This window comes from Gavialis gangeticus, unplaced genomic scaffold, assembly GCF_001723915.1.
Source record: "Gavialis gangeticus isolate Ggan-Ray unplaced genomic scaffold, GavGan_comp1, whole genome shotgun sequence".
Taxonomy (NCBI): Eukaryota; Metazoa; Chordata; order Crocodylia; family Gavialidae; genus Gavialis; species Gavialis gangeticus.
In genome coordinates, this window is record NW_017729032.1 from 170,989,962 (window position 1) to 171,015,323 (window position 25,362).

The following is a 25,362-nucleotide window of genomic DNA, read 5'->3' on the forward strand; positions in this document are numbered from 1 at the left end:
GTGAATCTGATATCTTTTATTAGACCAACTTAAATAGTTTCATAGTTGGTAGAGTTGGAAGGGACATGAGCAGATCATCAAGTCCGGGCCCCTGCCACAGACAGGAAAGGATGCTGGGGTCAAATGATCCCGGCAAGGTCATTTATCTAGCCTCCTTTTGAAGACCCCCAGGGTAGGAGCAAGCACCACTTCCCTTGGAAGTTGGTTCCAGATCCTAGCCACCCTGACAGTGAAGTAGCGCCTCCTGATGTCCAGCCTGAATCTACTCTCAGTTAATTTATGGCCAATATTCCTAGTTACTCCTGGTAGTGCTTGGGGGAACAGGGTCTCTCCTATTCCCTGCTGGTCCCCCTTGGTAAATTTATAGACGACCACCAGATCCCCTCTCAGCCTTGTGGAGGCTGAACAGGTTCAGGTCCCATAGCCTCTCCTTGTAGGGTCTGCCCTGCTGTCCCCTGATCATGCTAGTGGCCCTCCTCTGGACCCTCTTGATGCTGTCCACATAGTTGGGAAAAAAAAATTTTAAGCAAGCTTTCGGGTTCAAAAACCCTTAGTCAGGTTGAGGAAATTTCAGCAGTTAGTGTCTGTTCTTCCCAGATGGAATGAAAAGTAAATATTAAGCATTATTACTTTTTTGATTTGTATGCGGAGCAAGCCACCAAATTTACCCAAATCCAAGACTACCCTAATTTAAGACAACCCCTCAATAATTAGATTCTATGCATGGAAAATGTATAAGTTGTTACAATTTACCATATATAGAATCTAATTATTGGAGAGTCATCTTGAATTCATTCCCACTCCCACAATAGGGAAAGCAGTGTGTGGGAGGGTAAGACGGTAGGGAAGGTGGTGGGAGGAACAGTAGGGGATGGGTACTAGTGGGGCAAGTGGTAGGAGGGTAGGCAATGAGGAATAAAAAGGAGAGGGGAGAGAGAGAGAGAAAGGTAAAGAAAGAGAACAGAAAAAGTGGGGAGAGAGAAAAAAGGAGAATGAGAAGAGCGAGAGAGAGGAGAGAAAGGGTGTGTCCCTCACTGCCTACATCTCCCACTGCTACTGGCTACGGCTTGGGCCTGCTGGTCCAGGGCAGCATCTAGCAGACAGAAGCAGCAACATCCCAGCAGCAGCCACCAGGGCTGAGGTGCACAGACTACCCCAACTGTCCTGGAGTGGGCGGGGGGTGGCAGGTCCAGGGCTGGAAGGTGGGGCTGGGGCTTGGGAAGACAGATGCCCCAGCCCACCAGAGTGGGAGCAGTACAGGGGCACTATGTGCCAGGGCTAGGTGCTCAGGGCAGGAGCCCCCCCAGGTCACAGAAGCAGCCACTATAGGCAGAGCTCAGGGTCAAGTTGGCCAGGAACCTCTAGTACTGCAGCCCTCTGCAGTGCCTGTCCAGGCCCCATCCTTGCTTACCTGCAGTTCCCCACCAGGGGCTGGGCCAGGTTGGAAGGTACAACCCGGGGGCCCTGTGTCAGCAGAACACAGACAGCTTCCCTGCCTGTGTTCTGACTACGGCCCCAGTGCCTGCTCCGGAAAAGCAACTTAAATTTTTTTTTTAAACAACTTAATTGCACACCACCTGGCATGCAGAGGAAAAGGTCTCTGCATGCCATTAATTGGCACGCATGCTGGGGGCTTGCCTATCCCTGTTCTACAGGCTTATAAGTTGAATTGAACTAAACAGGGGTTTTACTGGTTATTTTGTATAGCTTAGAGAGGTGTTGTTAAACCATTGGGGGATGTCGTGAGACATGAGAGTGCCAGCAAGAAGTGAACAAGAGCTTAGTCCAGTAATGCAGAATACACTTATTTAGCACAGCAGTAGACTCTTATAGATATTTGTCACAATTAGCGTTCACTGTGATATCATAATTGGCGTTCATTCTTTTTTAAAAATAGAATGTAAAATTCCACAGCTGGAAAGAAAAATATTTACATGGGTGTAGGTTGTAGCTCTGTTGGTCTAAGGACACAGACTGACAAAGTTCTTTGGGTAAATCCGATATCTTATTAGACCAACTCAGATAGTTGGAAAAATTCTTCTTAGCAAGCTTTGAGGCACAAACACCCTTTGTCAGGTTGAGGAAGTGTCCTGATGAAGAATGTTTGTGTCTGAAAGCTTGCTAAGAAAAATATTTACATAGGCTTCAGATATGTGGCACTTTATAGATCTGTTTCATAGTTTCTAGGGTCGGAAGGGACCTGAGCAGATCATCAAGTCCCACCCCCCTGCCATGGCAGGAAAGAGTACTGGGGTCAAACTACCCCAGCAAGGTGTATATCTGGCCTCCTCTTAAAGACCCCCAGGGTAGAAGCCAGCACCACTTCTCTTGGAAGTTGGTTCCAGATCCTAGCCGCCCTGACAGTGAAGTAGCGCCTCCTGATATCGAGCCTAAATCTACCCTCTGCCAGCTTGTGACTGTTATTGCTGGTCACTTCTGGCAGTGCTCAGGGGAACAGGGAATTTGTTCTTTGCGGGTGAATTGTTGTTTGTTTGTGTTTGGCTGTAGTTTTGCAAGGAAAGGGGATGCCAAGGGGGCACAAGGTAGGTATGTTTTGTGTGTGTTTACTTTTTTGGTGGGTGCATTTATTTAGTGTAATGCATAATTGAGGTATAATATTGTGGTTATTTCTAAGCCTTTTAAATGTAAAGGATGGAATAAGTGGTGGCACATCCCAATAGTGATGCAAGGCTAGCTGGAAAATCTACAGCTGTAGGATGTCACAAGTTAAATGTTCTCAAATCCTTGAAGTTAAATATCTTGGATTTGAAACAAAATAGTGCATAGTCTGTAAAAATCACATTGATTAGCCGCCACTATAAGTATTGCAACTTTTTTTCCAACTTTTGAACTAAAAGTTAGAAGAGGAATTGATTAGATGTTCTTTGTGTTATATCTTGTTTGACAAAAAAAAATGTAGCTTTTTGGTTAGTTAAATTATAGCTTTAAATTTGTGATTGTGCTTATAAATTATACATTTCTGTGATCTATAAATTTGCTTTCATCTTATAAACTTTGTGATGGGGCAAACTTGAAGCCTGGTCACCTGCCTTGGGCAGTCTGCCCCTACTCGCCTGCCATGACTTGAATGTTATAGTAAGTGGCATACATTACCCCGATGCCATGGGGGCTATCCACAGCTCTGCACCTCCCCTACGTTGTGACCCATGCCTCTCAGATGGCATCCACATTGATATTGCTCCCTGGTCTGAGGCCAGAGCAAACTCAGTCCACTATCACACTCACTCTGCCCCCTCCCTCACAGGGGGTCTCTTGCACTCCACCCCCCTCTCACAGGGGCCTTTTACATCCTGCCCATCATTATGTCACACTCCACTGCCTTAGCTCCCCTTGAGCAATTCCTTTTGGGCTTCGTTACTCCGGTAGGATAAACATAGTCCTTCACTTCCCTTGAGGTGCCCTACTCTACATGGCCTGGCTTTATGCCAGATACTAGGCTAACTCCACCCTTGGCTCCTCACCAGGCCCCTTGACTCTGTTTTCACTTGTAGTGGTTCGTCCATGTACTGACCTTCAGGCCACTCTTGCAGCCCTACTCAGTATCTCCCTGGTGCAGCCCTTCAGGCTTCCCTCAGAAGCTCTACTCTGTATCCCATACATACAGTCCTTCAAATGCCCCTTTTTGCACCCTACTCTGTGTGGGCCCTCACCATAACTCTTCCCAACAACACTGCCCACTCTGGGACCTTTGTCCCTGCTGGGCTCAGGTGCCTACTAATGGGTGTACTTGGCCCCACTACTCCCACAGCTCTCAAGTACCCACCAAACGGTAGGGGCCAGGGTTAAGGCACCCCTACCCGCTTTTCACAAGGATGGGGGAGTAATCAGTTTGGTATTTCTTGGGACCTGTCCTGCCACAGATGGCCCTGCCAGACCCACCTTACCCAGTAGGGTGTAGTTTTAGGTCATGCAGAGAACCAGGAGCCTCCAAACCATCCCCTACAGCTCCTGTCCTTACCTTCAAGGATGTTCCTGAGCCATAGCTCAGCCAGCTGATGTTTCCCTCATGGCCGCTGGTAGCAAACTACTGCCTCCCTCTGTAAAGGCTGGGTCCTAAAATGGCCACCTAATCAGGGACCTGCCAGCTGCCTGCCTTCAGCCCTCAAAGTGGCAAGCACCCAAAAGTGCACTGCCACAATCTTGCGTAAATGAGCCAGACTGAAATTGTACAGTGTTTTTAGTAGTTGTATATGTAATCTCTCAGACTGAAGAGACAGTTTGGGTGCTTTTTTTTTTTTAAGCTGACTATATTTTCATCTTTCATTGGTACGCTATTTTCATCTTTTATCATTAGAAAAGGTAACAGTTTCCTGTGTAATACTAGACCAGTGTAGTAAAGCTTAAATGTAATTTACATATCTGAAGCCATTCAATTTTTCTGTATTTTTCATCGTTTCTAATTTTTAAATATATGTTGAAAACCTCACTATTCACAGAGACAGTTATAAAAACCATTTCTAATGCACTAAAAAATAGTTAAGCACACTTATCTTCTCTTTAATCGGTCTATTTCTATAGTAAAAAGAAACCCTTTCTTTAAAAACCTGATTAAATACAATGGTTTGGTTTGTAAAACAGAAATCTATTCATTTCCCAAATCTAAATTAGATGCACTCAATTCAATTTTCTTATTAATAGGCAGTTTATGGCACTGGGTAAAATCTTGAACACACTGCCTCTAATTATGCTTAAGTAACTCAGGCCACTACTTCCACTGAAGTGGAAAAAGGAATTTTGCCATGAAATCCACATGGAATAGAATAGGGGGTTTAGCATCCTCTGTTACTACTCCACAGTGTTCCCCAAACACAAAGATATCTATCCCTTAGCCAAATACTTTTAATGGGATATGATGCACTTTGTAATGTCTAATATCTTTTGAGGTACCAAAAAGGGAAGGATTTCAAAAATTGCTATTGACTTGGCTTTCATTTCAACTCCCTTGTTCCTTTGAAAGATCTGTCCCACATTTAGGATTTATACCCTTGTATCTTTTTATTAGTCTGTAGAATCCATCTTTTTTGTTTGTGCTTCTGCTCATGGGAAAACTAAAATTATTTTAACATGGATAAGAAATTCTTGTAAGAAACAGAAGAATGAGTATGTTTGTGAATAATATTGTGCCTAACCCTAAACATAACTGTAGAAGAGTGTTTTTATTCTTGTTTTCTTGCATCATGTTGGCGAATGAACTTAATACTACAAGTAGCAATGTACAGACAACATATCAAGACATACTTCAAGTAGATGAATAGAAGTATATTAAGCATATCGTGTATTTCACTCAAAAACAAGCTAAAGAAAAACTACAGTGAATAATTTACACAACAATTGAGTCTATTAGAAAAAAAACTTGGCTTTTGTATACTCAGTTTCAACCATAAGATTTCATAAATATATTTGTTTCTTGCTCAAGGCCATATATGATAAATGGAAAATGTATTTAGGGTTCTCTTTCCTTTTTTTAACACTAATGGACAGTTAGAGACATTTTTATAGCTTCTCATAGGATGGTACAAATAATAAATTACTTTGAAGCACCGGAACAGATTGAGAGCATTAGTAGAGTTCAAACTATGGGACCCATTTGTAATGTAGTATGTACATTGTGATTCACACTGTGATAACGAAAAAAATTAGTTGTGTTGTGCTGCTAGCTCACAAGAATCTGCCATGGCATATCCTGAATATTGGGGGGTGGAATTTGGTGTTCATCTTGATGACTTAGTTTTAGGTGATTTTAGGAGTAGGAATACATCATTATTGGCACAGATACCATTGTGTATTACAATTTGATTTGGATAGCAGGACATCTGGACCTGCTCATAGTTGCACTGGAGTCAGTAAGGGTCCATTTGAGTATAAGCTGTTTCTATGTGGATTAGTTTCCACGATTTGATCTTAAAATATATGAGCTTTTAACATGCAGGTTAGTATCATATTGATTTATCCTGTCTATGCAGTCACTCCTATTCACAGCACAGTCGTCTCAAAATCATTTATGATTGTTTTACAGGGATAGTTTCCCATGTTCTTATTCTAATATGATACTTCATCTGCATCATTCACACAAAAAGATAGGGTTTTTTTTAAAAAAGGTGTAAATCCTATTCACTAGGAACCAGCATGCTAAACTAGACAGTTGTAAAACATTACAGTTCACAGTGAAAATTTTAGTCACTTTGGGCTCATAGAAGTGACAGTTTTTGCCTGATCTGGCCCCAGAAAGCAGTCGACAGCCATGACCAAACAGAAGTGCATGGTGGCAGACTCTTTTAAAAGGGCCTGGTCCTGCAAAAATAGGAACCCTTTTTCCATGGGGGTTCAGATGAACATACTCCAAAATGGAGCATGTTCTGTAACCTGCGTCTGTGAAGCTTGCAGCCTGTATCTGTTTTCAGACTGGAATAGGGAAAAGGGAGCAGAAGGAATTTGATCTGGGGTTTTATCAGTCAGTGCTTGAGGTTGGGATGAGTGGATTGGAGCCCTCCCAGGGTGAGGAGCTCCCTCTGCTCCCTTTCCCCCCTCCCATTCTGAAAATAGTAACCAGGCTGGGAGGGAGGAATGGCATTGTTACAGAGACCAAGCAGCTGGAATACCCAGCTCCCAAACCCAACAGTGAACTTTTGTTGGATCTAGGGGATTATTGCAACTCATAGTGCTTCCTGCAAAGCACTGTGAGTTGGAGCCTTGACCCACAGGAAGGGAGTTCTGCTTCCTTTGGAAAGTTTATGAAGAAACTAGGTTCAAATACCATATATACTTTAAGAAAGTTATAGTAATGTGTTCCTTTTGGTTTAAAAGGCCATTTGTGAAGCCAATGTAGGCAAAATGTATACAACAAAATAGTAATAAATGAAAACCGAGAGAAGAGTTTCTACTTTTTTTAATGAGTGATATGATCAGAACACAGCACAGTGAGATTGAGTCTTTGGGAGCTGTCTGTCCATTAAATTGAATGGAAATTTGGTGCATACATCACCATGGTATATTTGAAGTTCACAGCCTGAATTTTATCCCCTCATCAATGATGGTAACATTATCAGTGGAGCTGCAAATGATGTCTTTGTCAGGGGTATGACAGGAATATGGATAGCTGGGACTTGTCACAACCCGGGGGATCAGGAACAGACAAGGAAGTACCAACCTGAATCATAAATTATGGGATCAGGAATAAATGGGTCCGGAGACCAGGTTCTGTAAAGGACCAATAAATAGATGGTTACTAAGATAGTTTCACAAGCCAGGGGGGCCAGGGCAGGAAGCAGGGACCCGAACTACTCACTGGCCAGTAGATCTGGGACAGACAGCTGCAGCTGTACAGGACTGGGATATGAGTGATTGCCCAACTAAAGCCAGGAGCCAGTTACCAGAAGACAGGGGTCTGGAATGGAGTGAGAAGCAAGGTCAAGAGACAGCAGGTCTGCAGAAACTGGAAGATGGAGAAACCAGGAACAAGGGCTAGTCAGGAAAGCATCTGTCCTGTTGAGTAGCCTGCTGGAAACTGAAGACTGCTGTTTATCAGCAAGCAGCTACGCCCATGCAGACAGCTGGACTGCTGAAAGTCAGGCTTTTTTTGCAAGGGTGGCTGTGTTTTGCATAGCAATACAGTGTGGGAAAATGGAAAAGTACATATTGACTCACTAGGAGTTCAGGCAGGTGTATCTGCTACTTTTTTTTTATTCTCCCTCTGAAACTGTCTAGCATTGCAATAGATAATCTCACCTTTCCTATATTATTATAATACAGTATACTGTTCAGCATGTGTTACACATCCTTCCTGTGCCCGGTTCACAAAAGATGCAAGTCTGTTATAGTTCCCAAGCTATGTAGATCTTGGCACTCTAGATCAAACTGAAAGGACTCTTTCCTAAAAATCTGAAAATCTCTAGTTCAGTTGTGGGTGATCACTTAAATAGCAGCTGTTATACTAACTGTAAATACTTTGATTTGAAGTTTGCAGAAAGGGCCTTGAAATATGAGCGATGTTCCTGACTGCATTGACCCCTGTGCACAGGCAACCATTGCAAACAGTTGCATTTCTCACTTCATCATCCTCATATACTTGATCCTATTGGGCCATCTTCATTCAGGGCTAGCAACCGCTTTGCTTTGATTTCATACTGTATTAGCAAACGAAAAAGTGTATATAGTACTTATGAAGTAAGCTCATTAGAGTAAGCGATAGCTTTAAGAATACCTGATATTTTAACCATTGGACTGGCACTCTTCTTTGGTAGTTGGTACGCTTAAATTATTCCTCTTCTGGTACCTTTGCAAAATTGCTTATTTTGGAGTGTTGTGATGTTTATTACGTGCTTGAAGGATTTCTGCAGCCCTGCTAGTTTGTTTGTTTGTTTTTGTTTTTTTTTCTGTACCAGACTTTTTTTTAACCCTGTTTAGAGTTTCAATGAAGCTAAACTTTTTTTAAATGAAGGCGATATAGTGCCTAAAAGCATCTACAAATACAAACAAGAAGTTTTTTGTATAAACCATTTCTTTTGCTTGTATTTTTTTTTTTGCTTCACTTTCCTTGTAGCTGGAAGCCTCTGGTATATGTTGGTGTATTCTGAAATGGTTAATACACCAATGTGCTGCCTGTAGTTGGGGAAATCAACTCCTCTACAGAAAAGCTGAATTATGTGCATCTTCCATGGTACTTTTTTGCAATTTGAGCCACCTCGGTCCACTTGTAAGACCACATATACTTCTGAGACCCTTGCAAACTTCTGGAGTTTGAGAATTAGGTTGTAGCCAAAGACTGATTCAGCTTCAGGATCTGCTTTTATAAATTGTTGTGTCCATACGGAATCTCATATACCACTAAGTAAAACAGACATCCTGATTGAGGTTCAGAGATGTCCTCTGAACCATCCTTGCTTTATTACTTTGTGACATGCTGGTCTTCTCTAAATGTGTTCGTATTCACAAATGTTGTATCCAGAAAAATATCACCACTCCCAAAACAGTATGTGGGCTAAATTTTATAGGAAGCTACAACAGGCGAGCCAGTTCTTTGATATGTTGGCTACATCAGCTGCTGTTATGTGTAAATGAACCTTATTGACTTTAAGATGACTTACTGTTTTTTTTTCCTTTTTTACAAAACAAGTTGTATTGAGTATAAGTTGCAACTTGTTTTTAGATGGAATTTTTCCATCCTTCTGTTTACTATAAACATAGTGAGATAACACTAACCTCACAAAACTCAAATAAAATGTAGAAAAACAGAACAAGAACTTGTCCTTTTGAGGTGCACAGCTTGTGTTGGACATGGCCCGGTCTTCTCAAATGAAGGTAAATGTCATCTTGAACACTGCTCCATAAAATAATGAATAAATGTGATTTGTGCCTAACAAACATGCTGTTACCTTCTAAATCTTAAGAGTGGTCACTGTCACAAACCCATCCATCGGGGAGCAAGGAGTGATGGAGGGGGGTGGAAAGGAAGGGGGCCAGGCCCTCAGTTTCTCACCCCTGTGCTGCTGTTTGCACAAGGCTGAGTTTGCCCAGAGAACTCTTTAACTCAGCAAGGCTCAGCTCCACTGCCTTTATACTGTACCCTGCACCTGCAGTAAAGGAATCTCTGCCAGCCCCAGGTGACTACTCTTTTGGGTTGTGCAATAAATTTTACATCCCCCTTCCTGCCCAGCAGTTGCTCTTTGTACAGGCAATCAAGGAGACAAAACAACAAAATGCTTTATATAGGAGAAAAGAATTATACAAGCAAAACTGACCATAGGTTTGTAGACAGAAATCAAAAAACTCAAGCTTCTTACCCTCTCATTTGGCTATACCCTAGCTCTCCTGAAAGTCTTACCAGTGGTTTTAGAGATCAGCCTTCCTGCTGATTCTACCAACTCTGGCAGCTGGGAACCGTAGACTCTCTCCAGGCTTGGGATCATTCAAAGACAAAGCATAGCCTCCACCTAGCTTACTAAATTGCTTCCAACCAGCATTCTCATGAGTTACCAGAATGCTCTAGACATTTTTGGTCACTCTGGGTGGGGTACCCTGAATCCTTCTGGCTGAACAGCCATTTCTGTCAGATGCCTTTTGTATAAAGGAGTTGATTTCCCCCACTACAAGCAGACAATGCCTTGGGTGTGTGCTAAATATATCACTTCCAGTTGCATCATAAAATTAGAAAAGAACATTTATATCAAATAATATAATACATACAGATATGAAAATGATAAAATTGAACCTGGCTTCAGACTAGCTAGAAGTGGGGACTACACCTATACCATAGGAGTACATCTAATTTAGGATAATATCCATGAATGCCACATCCAGGAACCCCAAAGGCAGCTTGGTTTTGGGGTGAATCTGTGACCATCACAATAAAGGCTTTCCTCTACAAACACTTACCATGAAGTCATACTTGGTCTATTAAAGTTTTCCCTGCACTTGATAGGAGAATTGAGCGGCTGAGTCATTGTATGGTAACTGTTGGTAAATGCAAGTTTTTCTCAAACAATGACCACTGTACAGACAGATGTATTTTGGATAGTGGAAGGGGTTTAAAATCACAAAGTCTTTTCCTTCTGTAACTGGCATCCTATTTGGCAGTGTCATCTGATAGATCATTAAATGGGCATCTCCTGTGCTTTTTTCTGAATAGGACAGAGGTGTCTTGTGACAACTGAGCTTCTTCCATAATTATATACTTGTACTGCCCATCTGTTCTGAGAATAACAGAAGACTTTGGCCAGCACTGTTAATCTGCCATCTTGCACAAGCACTAATCTTGCCAACAAAAAGCTCTTTAAAATACTTGTAATGCAAGAGAACTATTGTTTGTTTATATGAAACAGATGCAGACAAACACAAGTGAGCACAATAGCAGCCAAGTGAAATAGGGCAGGAATTTCTGTATAATCACAGGAAAGTTCCTTCAAAATAATAGCGTTTGTAGTTTCTAAATGTTTAGTTTACTTTTGCCCGTTACTTTTGTGTGCGTATCAGAATGAGCAAGTGTAAAACATTAGAACAAATCAAAATGCATTGATAGACATCAGTAGTGTAACTAGGGCAGGACAACTGGGACAATCGCCCTGGGCGCCAACTTTGGGGTAGTGGGGAGAAACAGCAGTCATTGCAGCTGTGCAGCCACGCCAATTGCATGGCAGTACCCAGAAATTGCCACTGTCCCTGTGGGTGATAGCTATCTCAGGCTCCTGGATGCATCATTACATTTCTGGTAGTCATTGTTGTCTGGTGTCCTGTTACCATGTTCAAATTTTGAGGCCAAAAACAGCCACATAATATCGCTCAATATTTAGCTATAGTGACGCCTCATTGGTGCATAGTTCTCTCATATGTGGGCAGGCAGATAGGTGTTCTGTGGTCTGAAAGCTTCCTCCACATTCATATGTGGTGTTTGTGTCATTAGAGTATCCCCACAGTTGCATTAGTCTTACCGACCCCTATTTAGAGGCAGTTCAAGCTTCTCCAGGTTGGCCGATCAAACTGTGTCTGCATGGAGATGTTCAGCAATTTTGATATTCATCCTAACTTCCTCCTGAGTTAAGATTGCCCCATTTGTATGACTATTGGTGTTTCATCCAGTGGCTGCTTTGTGGATGGGAAACTTATCTGTGAATTTAGTCTACTGGGAGCTGCAGTGTCTCCATGTAGTGGATGCTTTTTATCTTCAGTCTGACCTCCTGGTTCTACATGTTCTTTACATGGAAGCGTGTGATCTTGTGTCACTCCCAAGTAGATAGGATTCAGGAAGTGGGCAAAACCTATTCCATTCCAGGTAACAGATATTTTAAGGAAAAGCCCTGGATTGGTGGGAGCCATGGGGTCAAGGCTCTCTGTCTCTGTGTGGCAGAGCCAGAGCAGCTGTCGAGAAATGCTGGGGAGCATGGTGCCATGGTCACTGGAGCTGGAGTTGTCAGGGTGCCAGCCAGGCTGGGAGTGCTGCATGGGCTCTGTCTGCCCCACGCTGACTCACAGTTCTGACCCTATCTGAGCAGCTACAGCCACATCCTGGCCACATGCCTCTGAGTTAGGCTGGGCCAGCTACATCACAGCCCCCATGTGGAAAGCACAGCCCAGCCTGGCTGTGCCTTGCCCTGCCCTAACTGGGTAGTGGGGTGTGAGACTGAGGATGGCTGCATCTGCCTGGCCCAGCAGTGCCCAGCTAGGATGTGGCTGCAAGTGCCAGGATGCAGCCAGAGCTCTGAATCAGACAGAGCCCGCACTGTTCCCCTAGCCCAGCTGGTGCCCTGTCCCTGGCCCAGGCCACAGCCCTAGCTCTGGTGAGAGAGGCACCATGCTCCCCAGCATATCCCAGCCCACCACCCCAGCTTGGGTGACAAAGGCAACGTGCTCCCAGCACCTACTGCGGCCCTGCTTGCTGCCACACATTCCCCAGCACGCGTGAATGCATATGTGTGTATATATGTGCATGCACATGTGCACCCCCAGGTTTGTCCATCCCCCCCTCCATATCTTGGATTTACTTAAAATATTATGGCTACCCTACTTAGTATCTTCATTCTAAAGGTAGAGAAGACAAATGTGTATTGTATTTGGATCGGTGCATAGTTGATTTTGAATATAATAATCTGACAACCTTTAAGCCTCTGGGAGAGATCAACCCATTTAAGGATAAACTGCCACGTTTGCTGTGTTTGCCATGTTACTAGCTTACAAGGGCTCTAGATTTCTTCTTGGTTGTGGAAAGACGAGGAGGCTGTTCAAGGAAAAACTACTTACTGTTAATTGTTTATCTTAGTCTTTAACTTTCTGCTCTTGGAGGAAAACAAAGTTCTTTGTAAATATGTTAGCTTGAAATGGTCTTCAAAAAAGTGACAAGCACAAGTGAGATTTTTCTGAAGGTAGAGTTGAGTTTATAGTAAGTTTCTCAAGACTGACCCGTAGCTATCACTCTCAATTAATGAATTTTCAGCGTTGTGATCTGCAGTTATCAGCAATTACATGTTTTCATACCTGAACGCTGAAGCAGTTTTTTGAAAGTGGGCATGCGAAGTTAATTTTGGTTGTTGCTGCTGTTATGGCAACAGCACAAGTGCTGATTAATCACTAAGTCTTTCAGAATAATAAATTCTCCACTTCTTAAAAACATTTCAGTGGAAATAAGAGGCCTGTATAAAAATCAGAAGTACTTGTGTGTGGGCTTTGAGGATTATCTTTGGCAGTCATGACAAAAAAGACAAGGTTATGCATTACATAATCATATTTTGAACAAATTTGCTTTTTAAATTTGCACAGGCAATTTCATTTGTGGCATTTTGCTCTCATTACTTTGCTCTACCTGGACGAATGGAATGAATACAGTTTCTTTTACACTATAAAAGGACAATTTAACTTTTTAGTTTATAATATTAAAGATACTATATTGCACATTTTTATATAAATCCATCTAATTTTCTTCTATAATGAGTGAAAATGGCAGCCTTCTCTTAAGGTGGTGTAACCTGGATTTGAGCATATAGGATTGAGTAAGATATAAGATCAACCAAACAGGTAACTTTTAGTATCTGCCAGAAACTGAACTCTCTTTGGTTAGGTATAACTTTATGGGAAGAAAGGCCTTCAGTGTTTGTGGGTTCAGAAGTGAAAAGGACACTGTGAGATAATTTTGGCAAAAGATTTGTTTTTTCGATATAATATTGTATGGTACCAGAGATGTGTGTGATGGCATTTTACAAATTAAAAAATTGGGCTTTAAATACCCCGCTGGAGTATTTACAAACAAATTTCAACTGTGTACTTTTGCACGAGAACTAGAAACTACAGTGAAATCTATATACTTCGTGTTATCAGCTGATATTTGGGCTGGCACAAATATTTAAAAACAGTGATGAGAAATATATTCTCTAAAGGGCTGGATAAGTGGCTGAAAAACGTTGTTTAATATACTGTAAGGCATCAATGTAGTACTGATCCATGTGGCTTTGAAGAGGAGGACTTAAGTTCAAGCACTTTTCCTCCTGGCCTTACTAGTGCTTATCTCACTGGAGTCTGGCACTTGTTAGGAAAGCCTGGGCACAGGGATTTGACCTCTTTCTGTCCTACGCTGAGCACGTTGTTGGCATTTAAATAATAAAGAATACAAGTAAGGTATGCTAGGGTCCCTTTCCAATTGGACTCATTTCTCCAATATGAAATGAGTGCAAAGTCCTGTAAATCTTGCAGATTGCTATCTTTTTAAAATTAACAGTCATTATTTTATCAGATAGTAATTTTTGTCTGTTTGCCTTAGCCGTTTAGTGACCAAAAAGCCTTTAAATCTAAGTTTCCAAGTGACTGTGAAAGATCAATAAAACTAATACTTTTCAAATGATATGCATTCTGCATTGCTGAGGGGGAAGAGGAGGAATTTGTAGGATTTCTTTTTCAGATCACTTGTATTGCACCTCTACTAGATTTGATTATTCCATGTTTGCTAATTGTTAATATTCTAAAAGCTAGATGTTCCAGGTCAGTGCTTAGCTGGTCAGATTTAGATGTAGTTAACATATATATTCTTACTATTTTCTTGATGGTCTCAACCATTACTGATTTTTGTTCTTAACTATTTTTTTAAATGAGTTACTAGAATGGTTTAAGAAGGTAAAAGAAAAATGTGTGATCTGTCCCAGTTTCCATGGCAGCAAGATGAGATGGTGGTGTTTCAGGGGGACGATCTTTTCTGTTGGCTATTTGTATGTTTTCATTCTGCAGTTCTGAGTTCTGGTTGGTCAGCTTTCCCACCCCAGCCCCCACTCTGACACCGGAACAGCTCAAGGTCAAGAATCTGGCTGTTAAAGGAAACTGTTTTGTTTTGCATTAAGATTAATGGAGCTTAAATGAACCAGGATAGGGGGATTGATCTGCTGAGTTTGTTAAACATGTGCACATATTTTAGCAGATGAACTGATTCTTGGTACAGTAGGGATAGAAATAAGTTCTTTTAACGCTTATAAACAAACTGTGCATGCAGCTGTATTTCATGCAAAAATCCTAAACAGTTGCAACTGTGTAAGCCTGTGTGTTCAAGATGAAGTAATAACGTAGAGAGGATGATGAGCATAATACCGCCATTCTCACCTTTGCTAATGTATTGTATTCATGTTAAGTCAGGAGACGGGAGAGGCAGAAGTAGAAACCCTGAGAGTGTCCTTTAACATGTATAAAGGAGATGAAGCATGTTATTTCCCTAACAAGCAGATACTGAAAAAATGGACATGTATTTGGTGTGGAGTGGAGAACATAGTTTTAGACATGGGGAAATGACAGATAGAAGGCCTATTGAATGCACAGTGTTGCTGATGGAAGGTCTCACAAAGCTAACGATTAGAATGGATTTGTTTTGCGACATGTTCTAGGGTTGCAACCTAGAAAAGTTTGTGCAGATTACAAAGATATGCCTTCTAGGTTCTTCCAGAGAATTAAGGTATAATTTGAATTGTATGTCTTGAGATGTTGCATGTTTATTTTAAATATTTAGAGAAGAAAGCTAGACTTTGCATCTCCTTGGCTCTAAATTCTAATATCTTATTCAGCAATTATTCTCTGTGCCCCTAGCTACCTCTACCTTAATGTTCCCACTTATTTTTAAGAGATGTCCCATAAAATGGTGGCCAGTTTCTTGCATCCTATATGAGATCACTGAGTATACAGAGAATAATAGAAAATTAGGGTTGGAAGGAAACTAGGCCAACCTTGCTCAAAGAAGGACCTCACTAACTATATCATCCCAGCCAAGCCTGAAAAATCTCCAAGGATGGAGATTCCACAACCTCTCTGGGTAGTATGTTTTTTACTATCCTCCTTATTAGAGCTTTTTCCTACTATCTAACCTAAACTTCCCTTACTGCTGCTTGAGACCATTGCTCCTTGTTTTCTGAGGGCAGTCTAGCTCAATCCTCTTTGGAACCACCCTTCAGGTAGTTGAAGGCTGTTATTAAGTCCTCCCTTGATCTACTCTTCTCCAGACTAAATAAGACCAGTTCTCTCAGCCACTCAGAAGTAATGTGCCCCAGCCCTTTAATCATTTTTGTTGTCCTTCGCTGGATTCTTTCCATTTGGTGCACAAATTCTTTAATGGCGGGGGGGGCAAAATGATACAGTACTCCAGATGTGGTGTCACCAGTGCCAAATAAAGGGGAAGAATCACTTCCCTTGATCTGCTGGCAACACTTCCATTAATGCAAACAAGTATGCTGTTTGCTCTTGTTGCGAAGAAGGTTCATTGTTGGCATATTCAGTTTATTCTCTACTGTAAAACCCAAGTCCTTTTCTGCAGAGCTGCAGCTTAGCCAGTCAGTCCCCAGCCTGTACTAGTACATAGGATTTGTTCTGTCCTAAGTGCAGGACTTCGCAGTTGTCCATCCTCCAATTTGTCTAGGTGTCTCTGAATCTTAGCCCTACGCTTCAGTGTATCTACTACTCCTTGCAATTTGGTCATCTGCAAACTGGCTAAGGGTGCGCTCCATCCCATCTTCCAGATCACTGATGAAGATATTGAACAAAACTGGCCACAGGACCACCCCTTGGGGCATTCCATTTGATACCAGCTGCCAACTATACACTGAGCCATTGATTACTACCCTTTCAGTGTGTACACAAGTACTGAGTCAACTTAAAATAAGGTGACTTAGCTAAATCAACTTAAGTTAAACCACATCGGAGCATACAAATGTACAGCTCCTTGACATGGTGGCAGCCATCTTGTGAGCTAAGTCGATTTAACTAATGCAACTTAAGAAAATACACCTCTTAAGTGTGTTATCTTGCTCTGCATTAAGTTACTCTGTTCTACATATGTGTACGCTCTGACAGTTAAGTTCCGTTAAAAAAGTTAACTTGGCTTGACTGCCAGAAAGTTAGTACATATGTATGTACCCTATCATTCCAGTGATCCAGCCAGTTTTCTATCCACCTTACAGTCCATTCATCCAATCTTAGCATGCTTGTGACAGTGCTGTGAGCGACCATATCAAAAGCCTTCTAACGTCAAGGTCTCTGCTCTCCCCTCATCCACAGAGTCAGTCATCTCCTCATAGAAGGCAATTAGGTTGATCAGGCATGACTTGTCCCTGGTGAATCTGTGATGGCTCTTCCTAGTCACCATCTTCTCCTCCAAGTGTGTAGAAATGGATTCCTTGAGGACCTGCTCTGTGGTTTTTCCAGGGACTGAGGTGAAGCTGACTGGTCTGTAGTTCCTTGGATCTTCCTTCTTCAAGATGGACACTATATAAGCCCTTTTGCAATGAGCCTGGACCTTTCCTAATCGCCACAAAGGTAAAGATAATGGCCAGCGGCTCTGTAATCACATCAGCCTACTCCCTCAGAACCCTTGGGTGCATTGTGTTTGGACCCATGGACTTGTACACATCCAGTTTTTCTAAATAGTATTTTCACCATTGTTAACTGCTCACCTCCTCCCCAAACTGTGCTGCCTGGCACAGTAGTCTGGGAGCTGACTTTGCTTGTGAAGACTGAGGTAAAAAAGGCATTGAATACTTTAGGCTTTTCCACATCATCTATCACTAGGTTGCCTCCCCCATTCAGTAAGGGACCCACACTTTCCCTGATCTTCCTCTTGTTGCTAACATACTTGTAGAAACTCTTCTTGTTATCCTTCATGTTCCTTGCTAGCTGCAGCTCCAGTTGTGCTTTGGGCTTCCTGATTTCATCCCTGCATGCCTGCGAAATATTTTTGTACTGCTCCCTAGTCATCTCTGCAAGCTTCCATTTGTAAGCTTCTTTTTTGTGTTCTAGCTCACTGAAGATTCAGCTGCTAAGCCAAGCTGGTCTTCTGCCATACTTGTTAGTCTTCCTGTGTATTGGGATGATTTGTTTCTGCACCCTCCAGTAAGGTATCTTTTAAAGTATAGCCAGATCTCTTGGACTCCTTTCCCTTTCAGACTGGCCTCCCCGAGGATTCTGCCTATCAATTCCCTGAGCAAATTGAAGTCTGCTTTTCTGAAGGTCAGGGTCCCTATTTTGCTCTCCTTCCTTCCTTTCCTCAGGATCCTACTCGGTCATCTTGGGGTCTGTTCTGCCCAAGTTGCCATCCATGTCTACATTCCCTTCTAATTCTTCCCTGTTTGTGAGCAGCAAATCAAGAAGAGCATGGCTCCTAGTTGGCCTGTCCAACATTTGCACCAGGAAGCTGTCCCCAGCAGTCTCCAAAAACTTCCTGGATTGCCTGTTCACTGTTGTATTACCCTCCCAGCAAATAGCAGGGAAAACCAGGGCCTATGATCTGGAAGCTAGAGCTAGGTGTTTGAAGAAAGCCTCATATACCTCATCCTCCTCATCTGGTGGTCTGTAGCAGACACTCACCATGACATTACGCTTGTTGCTTTCCCTTCTGCACTCCCTTAACCAAGAGACTTCCAACAGGTCTATCTCCAGTTTCATACTAGAGCTATGAGCAGACATACAGTTCTTTTACATAAAGCTCAGTGCCACCTCCTCTTTTCCTCTGCCTGTCCTTCTTGAACAGTTTATACCCATCCATAAGAGTGCTCTATTCATGAGAGCTATCTCACCAAGTCTCTGTTATTCCAATCATGTCATAGTTCCTTTAAGGCCTCCCCTGTTGCCCCTTCCTGTGTGTGCTTCTTCTAAGTCACCTGCTTCCCCATTTACCTCAGGGCTTTGATCTCCAGCCCTTGAAAATATTAGTTTAAAGCCCTCCTTACAAGGTTAGCAACCCTTGTTTCTTATTCTCTTCATCAAGGGGATGCCATTTCTTCCTAGCAATTCTTCTTGGAACAACATCCTGTGGTCAAAGAAACCAAAACTCTGCTGGTGACAGTATCTGCACACCATGCACTGATCTGCATGATGTGTCCACTTCTGCCTGGGCTCCTCTCCTTGACCAGGAAAGATCAGGGAGAACACCACCTGAGCCCCTGTACCCTTCACTGTTGCACCCAGAGCCCTGTAGTCACTTTTTTTACATACATGTAGATCCATGAAAGGACTGAAGTGGAATTGGTAGCATAACTAGGATTGAGAAACTAAGGCATAAGTGCATGCTGGAATGGGGACAGGAAACACCTCCCCTTTTTCCTGTGGAGATGCGGGTGCTGTGGGTGACAAGTTAAAGCAGCTGAAACAGCAAGGTGAAGCAACTCTCAAAACTGCTGCTGAATTAAGGTTTTTACTGAGTCACTCAACATATAATTTGGAGATGGCTTCTACATATTTTCATGATCCTGTAGTGATATGAGAGTAATAGAACCAATCTAGTTTTTCCTGCTTTACTCATGATAAATATTAGGGCAGTTTAGTTAACTTGTACCACTTGTTAATCTTGCACATGCTTGTCTCAGCACATGTAAAATGCATCAACTAGGGCCGTGTTCAGCCACAGCACAGGCAGTAGCTGAGATGACTTGCATTCAGAACTATGGAGAATTATATAGTGTCCTTCTCTCATCCAGGCACTCACTGGCCACAATCGTTGGCAGTCCCTTGGAGTCAAGGATGACGTCTGTCAGGCTTGATGGGTCCTCAGGTGACTGAGGAGCCCAATTCTAGATACACACATTGTTCGGCAATGGGGGCATGTTGTTGTGCAGGGGAATGGGATTCACAGCTTCGGGTTGGTCTCCTTCTCCATCCTCCACTGCTGCCATTCTGTCTTAGTATCGAGTCATTGGGCCTCTAAGTGGTGTGCTCCTTGGTGGACCAGGTGGCACCACACCAAATGGTCAGCGGCTTGCTCCTCCCAGCCATTAGTGTTGATGCCTCTCTGCTTGAGTGCAACCTTGAGTGTGTCTTTGTACTGTTTTCTTGGCTGCCCTTTGAGTGTTGGCCAACAGAGAGCTGGGAAAAGAGAATCTGGTGAGGGAGGCAGTTCTCAGACATTCGGACGCAGTGACGTGTCCATCAGAGTGGATTTCTCAAGAGCAAGGCTTCGATGCTGGTGGACGCAGCTTTGTGGAGGATGCTCACGCTGGTCTGGCGGTGCTACAATTTGATCCCCAGGATTCCACGCAAGCACCACTGGTGAAAGCCCTTGAGGGTCTTAATGTGGCATTGGTAGACAGTCCAGGTTTCTCTGCAGTAGAGTAGGGTGATCAGCATGACAGCCTTGTAAACCTTAGTTGACTTCTGAAGAGCTCTAATTTTGAAGACACATTGTTGCAGCTTGAAGAAGGCGACGTTGGCACAGATGGACTTCATTGATGGTAGCCCATTGAGGGGGGTGGATGCCGAGATACAAAAAGTGCTCCACGTACTCCAGAGCCTCCATGTCTGTGTAGATAGCACAAGGGATGTTCAGCTGGCCAGGGGAGGGTTGGTGGAGAGCCTTTGTCTTCGCGACATTCAAGGACAGGCCAAGTCTCTTATACAGAGTGGTGAAGAGATCTAAGTTTACTTGCACATCTTGTGCAGAGTGAACCATCATGTAGCAAATTGTTGTCAGACTGAAGGTTATGGATGTCCTTGGTTGTGAGTTTCATTTTTACCTGGAAGCACCCAAGATTGAAAAGCTTCCCGTCCAGTTGATACTGGATACTGACACTGGATGGTAGGTCATCTCAGATGAGGTGGAAGATGATGGACAGGTAAATGATGAACAGCATGGGGGTGATCATGCAACCTTGTTTGACCCCTGGTCCAGATGTGGAAGGCATCAGTTTCAGATCTTCCACTTGGGACAGTGGCGGTCATATCCATCATGCAGGAGCCTCAGCATGGTGACAGACTTCAGTGGGCAGCTGTGGCATTGGAGGATGGTCCACAGAACTTCACGATTTAAGGAACTGAACACCTTTGTCAGGTAAATGAAGGTGAGGAACGATTCTTGATTTTGCTCCCAACATTTTTCTTGCATCTGCCTGGCAAAACCATGCCTGCAGTGCCCTGGGATGGTCGGAAGCTGAATTGGATTTCTGGAAGGATCTCTTTGGCAACGGGACAAAGGCAGTTCAAGAGGATATGGGCCAGGATCTTACCCACAATGGACAGGAGGGAAATCCCCCTGTAGTTCCCACAGTCAGGTCCCCCTTCTTTAAGATGGTCATGATGGTTGCATTCTTGACATCCCAAAGGCAGAGCATAAGCTGGTGGAGTTGTGATGTGAGCCATAAGCTGCCAGCATGGTAGACCTCTGCGGATATACCATCTGGTCTGCAGGCTTTGTTGGTTTTCTTCTGTTGGATAGCCCACTTCAGCTCTCTGATGGTTGGTGGATGGCCAAGGGAATCCACCATGGAGTGTTGCGGCACAGCTTGGAGAGGGTCTTCTCTGATATGGTGGACTTCCAGTTAAGGAAGAGTTCAAAATGCTTCTTCCAACAGACAGATGGCATCATCATCCTTGAGGAGCTGGGAGCCATCCTGTGATGAAAGCAGGGTTTTGTCCAATGGAGCAGGGTCCATAGGTTGCCTTGGTAGCCTGGAAGAAGTTAAGCATGTAATACTGGTCAGTGTAGCCCTGGATCACGCACACGTTCTCCAACCACCAGTTGTTCTTCATGTCACGGATGCATTGCTGAACCTCAACCTTCAGCTGGTGGCACACTGCCATCTTTCGCCAAGTTTGTGGATGGCTTTGCCAGGTGATGAAGGCTACATGCTTCCGCTCGAGATCTTGAATCTGAGCGTCATTGGTGTTGAGCCAGTCCTGATTCTGTTGCAATGTGAACCCAATAGTTTGGGCACAGGCATTTTGGACAGTGGACTTGATTTGCTCCCAATGTGCCTGGATGGGGATGTCATCAGCAGTAGGGAATTGCTCCAGTGCACTATACAACTGGGCCTGGAACTCCTCCCACTGTCCAGGGTCCTTCAAAGTTGTGATGTTCAGCCATCTCTGGGTGGTCTTCAGGGTCTTCCGGTGTCTTGGTACCAGGTAGATGTTCATCACTGAGCGCACAGGTTGGTGGTCTGTCCAGCAGTCTTCAGATCCCTTCATGGCCCTCATGACAAGCACATCACTCAGGTCTCTACCTCGGACAATGATGTAGTCCAAGAGGTGCCAGTGCTCTGACCTCAGATGCCTCCATGTGGTCTTGAGCCGGTCTTTCTGGCCGAAGATGGCATTCATCATGATCAGGCCGCGTTGGTCACATTTGGTCAGGAGCAGGATACCATTGGCATTGACCTTCCCCACATCATTCTTGCTGATGGTTTTGCTCCAGATTTCTTGATCATGTCCAATCCGGGCATTAAAGTCACCCAGGAGAATGACCTTGTCATTCCTGGGGATGGAGTCAAGGGCGTTGTCAGGATCAGAGTAGAACCTTTCTTTGACTTTCTTATCAGAATCCAGAGTTGGAGCATATATGCTGATGACAGTGATGTGGTGGTTTTAGCTGAGGTGCAGGCAAAAGGTCATTAGCCTTTCATTGATGCCTGAAGGGAATTTGGGGAGCACACTGGTGATCTTGTTCCTGATGGCAAAACCGAGTCGGTGGATAAAAGGGTCATGGTCTGGTTTCCCTTTCCAGAAGATGGTGTACCCTCTGCTGACCTCCCTTAGCTGTCTCTTCCCAGCGAGCCGGGTTTCGCTGAGAGCAGCGATGTCAATGTTATGCCTCACTAGCTCCTGAACCATGAGGACAGTTGATCTTTGTGGGCAGTCGCTCTTTGGATTGTTGACTGAGCATTTTTACAATGCAGGTTCCAAAGTTTAGCTTTTGCTTATTTTGACTGCAGGAATGGTGATCCAGCTGGATGCAGTTTCCCACCCAGGAGAGATGGGACAGCCAATTTTTGGGGCACCTTTTTTAGCCCCCTCACCATTGGGGTGAACAGAGGGTATCCTAAAAAGGACTGTTCAGTTGTAAATGCAGCTGCCAAAGGACACCCCTGTCCTGACACAGGTGCCCGACAACCATCGTGCACCTGCAGCCTGTCTGCAGATTCTTGGCTGGGGGCCTCCAGGTATCACAGCCCTGCCCCCATCACCAATCCTCCATCGCCATGGGGCTTTTGGACCTGACGGAAGCCCATGCGTGGCATGTTTAGTGTGGGGACTCCAATGCACAGTTGGGCCCACATGGTCTTGGCGGTTGGTTCAGTGGCAGGGTGAACCACAATGACTGGGGCCACTTCTCTGTTGCAGCCTTCTTCCACCTTCACAGCTGTTGGGGCCGCAGCCTCCTTCTACCTGCTCTGCTGTTGAGGACTTCTTGGATCATTCTTTGTCTGGAACCTCCCCCTTGACCTTGCTGCCATGGATGGCTCTACCTGGAGTGTGAGCTCCAGATGGCATCACTTGTGGGGTCACTGGAACATGCAAGCCTCTCCACCATGACAAGGTGATGATCCTCAGAGAGGGCTGGCTACAGTACTCATGCAGGAAATGGGCACTCGTAAGCCTGAGAGAGTCTACAGCTAATTTCATTAGGGTGAATGGAAATAGACTGGGGGATATATTAGAAAACAAGCAATGAATTGAAAGGGCAATAGGTCCTTTTTGTTTTTGTCCTTCTTTGGAAAAAAAATTAAGTGCATTTTCTCTTTTGGTACTCTATTTAATATGGAAGGAGGAAGCGATACTCTTTCTCTGTTCTTCCTGCTTGTTCCATTCTCCTCTGCTTCCCTGAACAAGCTGTTTGAGCCACTGATCTTTGTTTCCTTAAATATTTTTCTCAATTGCCCTCTCCTTTGGTCTTACGAGGAGAAAGACAGACTCCCTCACCTCATTTCCAGACTTTCAGGCTCCCTTTTCTAGAGTGGAGCCTGAACATGAATAGAAAGAAAGGAAGAGAACCATCAGCATATGACCAGCCATCTCGGCAGTCTCTGTGTGCGAGTGCTCAGACTGCCTTTTTTTTCCTGACCTGTAACTTGAAAACTTTTGTGCTAAACTTCTCATAAGTCTCATTGCAACAGCTTAAATTGTTGTTAGCAGTCCCTCAATATGAGGCTGACAGTATTCTAGTAAATAGAGCTGTTATTGTTAAGTCCATAGATGACTGAGGAGGCCAATCTGAGATTTGAATGTTCAACTGCAGACGTAGCAAATAGTTCCATAAGGAAGTACTATATCCTGGTAAAGTTGGGTCATAGATCTCTCTCTCTCTCTCTCTCTCTCTCTCTCTCTCTCACACACGAAAACTGTCCGAAGTAAATTGCATGCGTAGCATTTTCCTTGTGCTAATCTGTTTGGATTTCACATTAGTATGCATATTTTCATTTTGTTTTTTTCAAAATGCTATGATCATTGTTCTTCCCTATTATGAGCATTTGTCCTTAGAGTCCTTGTCCCAGCTCAAAAACAGGAAGTGTTCTGTATTGTAGCTTATGTGTCTTTTTTATATTATACATTCAGACATTAAAATCTATCGGAGGCAAAACGTTACCACCTAGTTCAGGTCTGACTGGCAATTGTTTGGTTAATTAGAATCAGTTTTGTTGACTGAAACTTGACACATTTTTGGGTCTGGCTGGTATGGAAGTGGGGGTTTTTGCGACGCGCATGTGTGTGTATGTATATATGTATAAAAAGTTACTGATTTATTTTTCAGAGGTTAACTCTCTGTTAGTGGTCACTCAGTCACTTTTCTTCAACTTGTATTTTAAATGTTTTGAGGCTTTCCCAAAACCTAACACTTGCATTTTTGGCTCTTTTTTCTTTCCTTATACCGTATCTAGATATCCCCTTTGTACACTGCCTTGTCTGTTTCTTCATCTATTTTTTCCTCCTGCAGAAGACAAATGATGGACCTAAGGGGATCTGAAGAAAAAACCAACATTTGGGGTTTCTTTTGCAGCTGGAGGTTTCTACAGAAAATAAATCACTGAATTTGCACAGGAATGTCCTCCTTGCATTCCACATACTGAGCCAATTTATCTTAGGGGCTTTTTCCTTTCCCCCACCCTCTTTTTAATGTCTTGGTGATGGGAAAAGGAAGGGGTATATGGTGAGAAGAGATCTGAGATTTTTGTAACCAGTGGTGCAAGGAATCCTTAAGGAATGTTTAAGCAGTGCCTCTTATGACAGCATTAAGTCTATTAGAAAGGCAGTATGTGCCATCTGGTTTAGATTTTAACTTAATTAAATGCATGCAGCTTTTATTTTTTAACAACTCAGCTGCAATTCAGATGTTTTGACATTTGTAAAGAATTGGAATTTGTTTATTACTGAGGAAGCTGCAGCATTCACCTGATTTATGTTGCTTGGTTCCCTTTCGAGATGGTCAGTTACTTTGCTAATGTTTGAGTGACTGTTTACTTTAAATATAGTCCAAGTTGCTGATATTATGTTGATATTCTGGTCTACATACTAGGAATTTCTAGAACTGCACTTGTTTGAAAAATAGTAGAGAAAAGGGTGTGTTTAGGTTCAGCCTACTAGTTCGTTTAAGATTAAGGCAAACTTCTGTGTTGAAAGCTCCCCCCCCCCCCC

General features: G+C 43.3%; 1 protein-coding gene across 3 annotated transcripts in view; it reads left to right on the top strand.

Moving 5' to 3' along the window:
• SHROOM2 (shroom family member 2) overlaps nucleotides 1–25,362 on the top strand; it is a 298,183-nt gene that overhangs the window by 43,268 nt on the left and 229,553 nt on the right. The window lies entirely within an intron of this gene.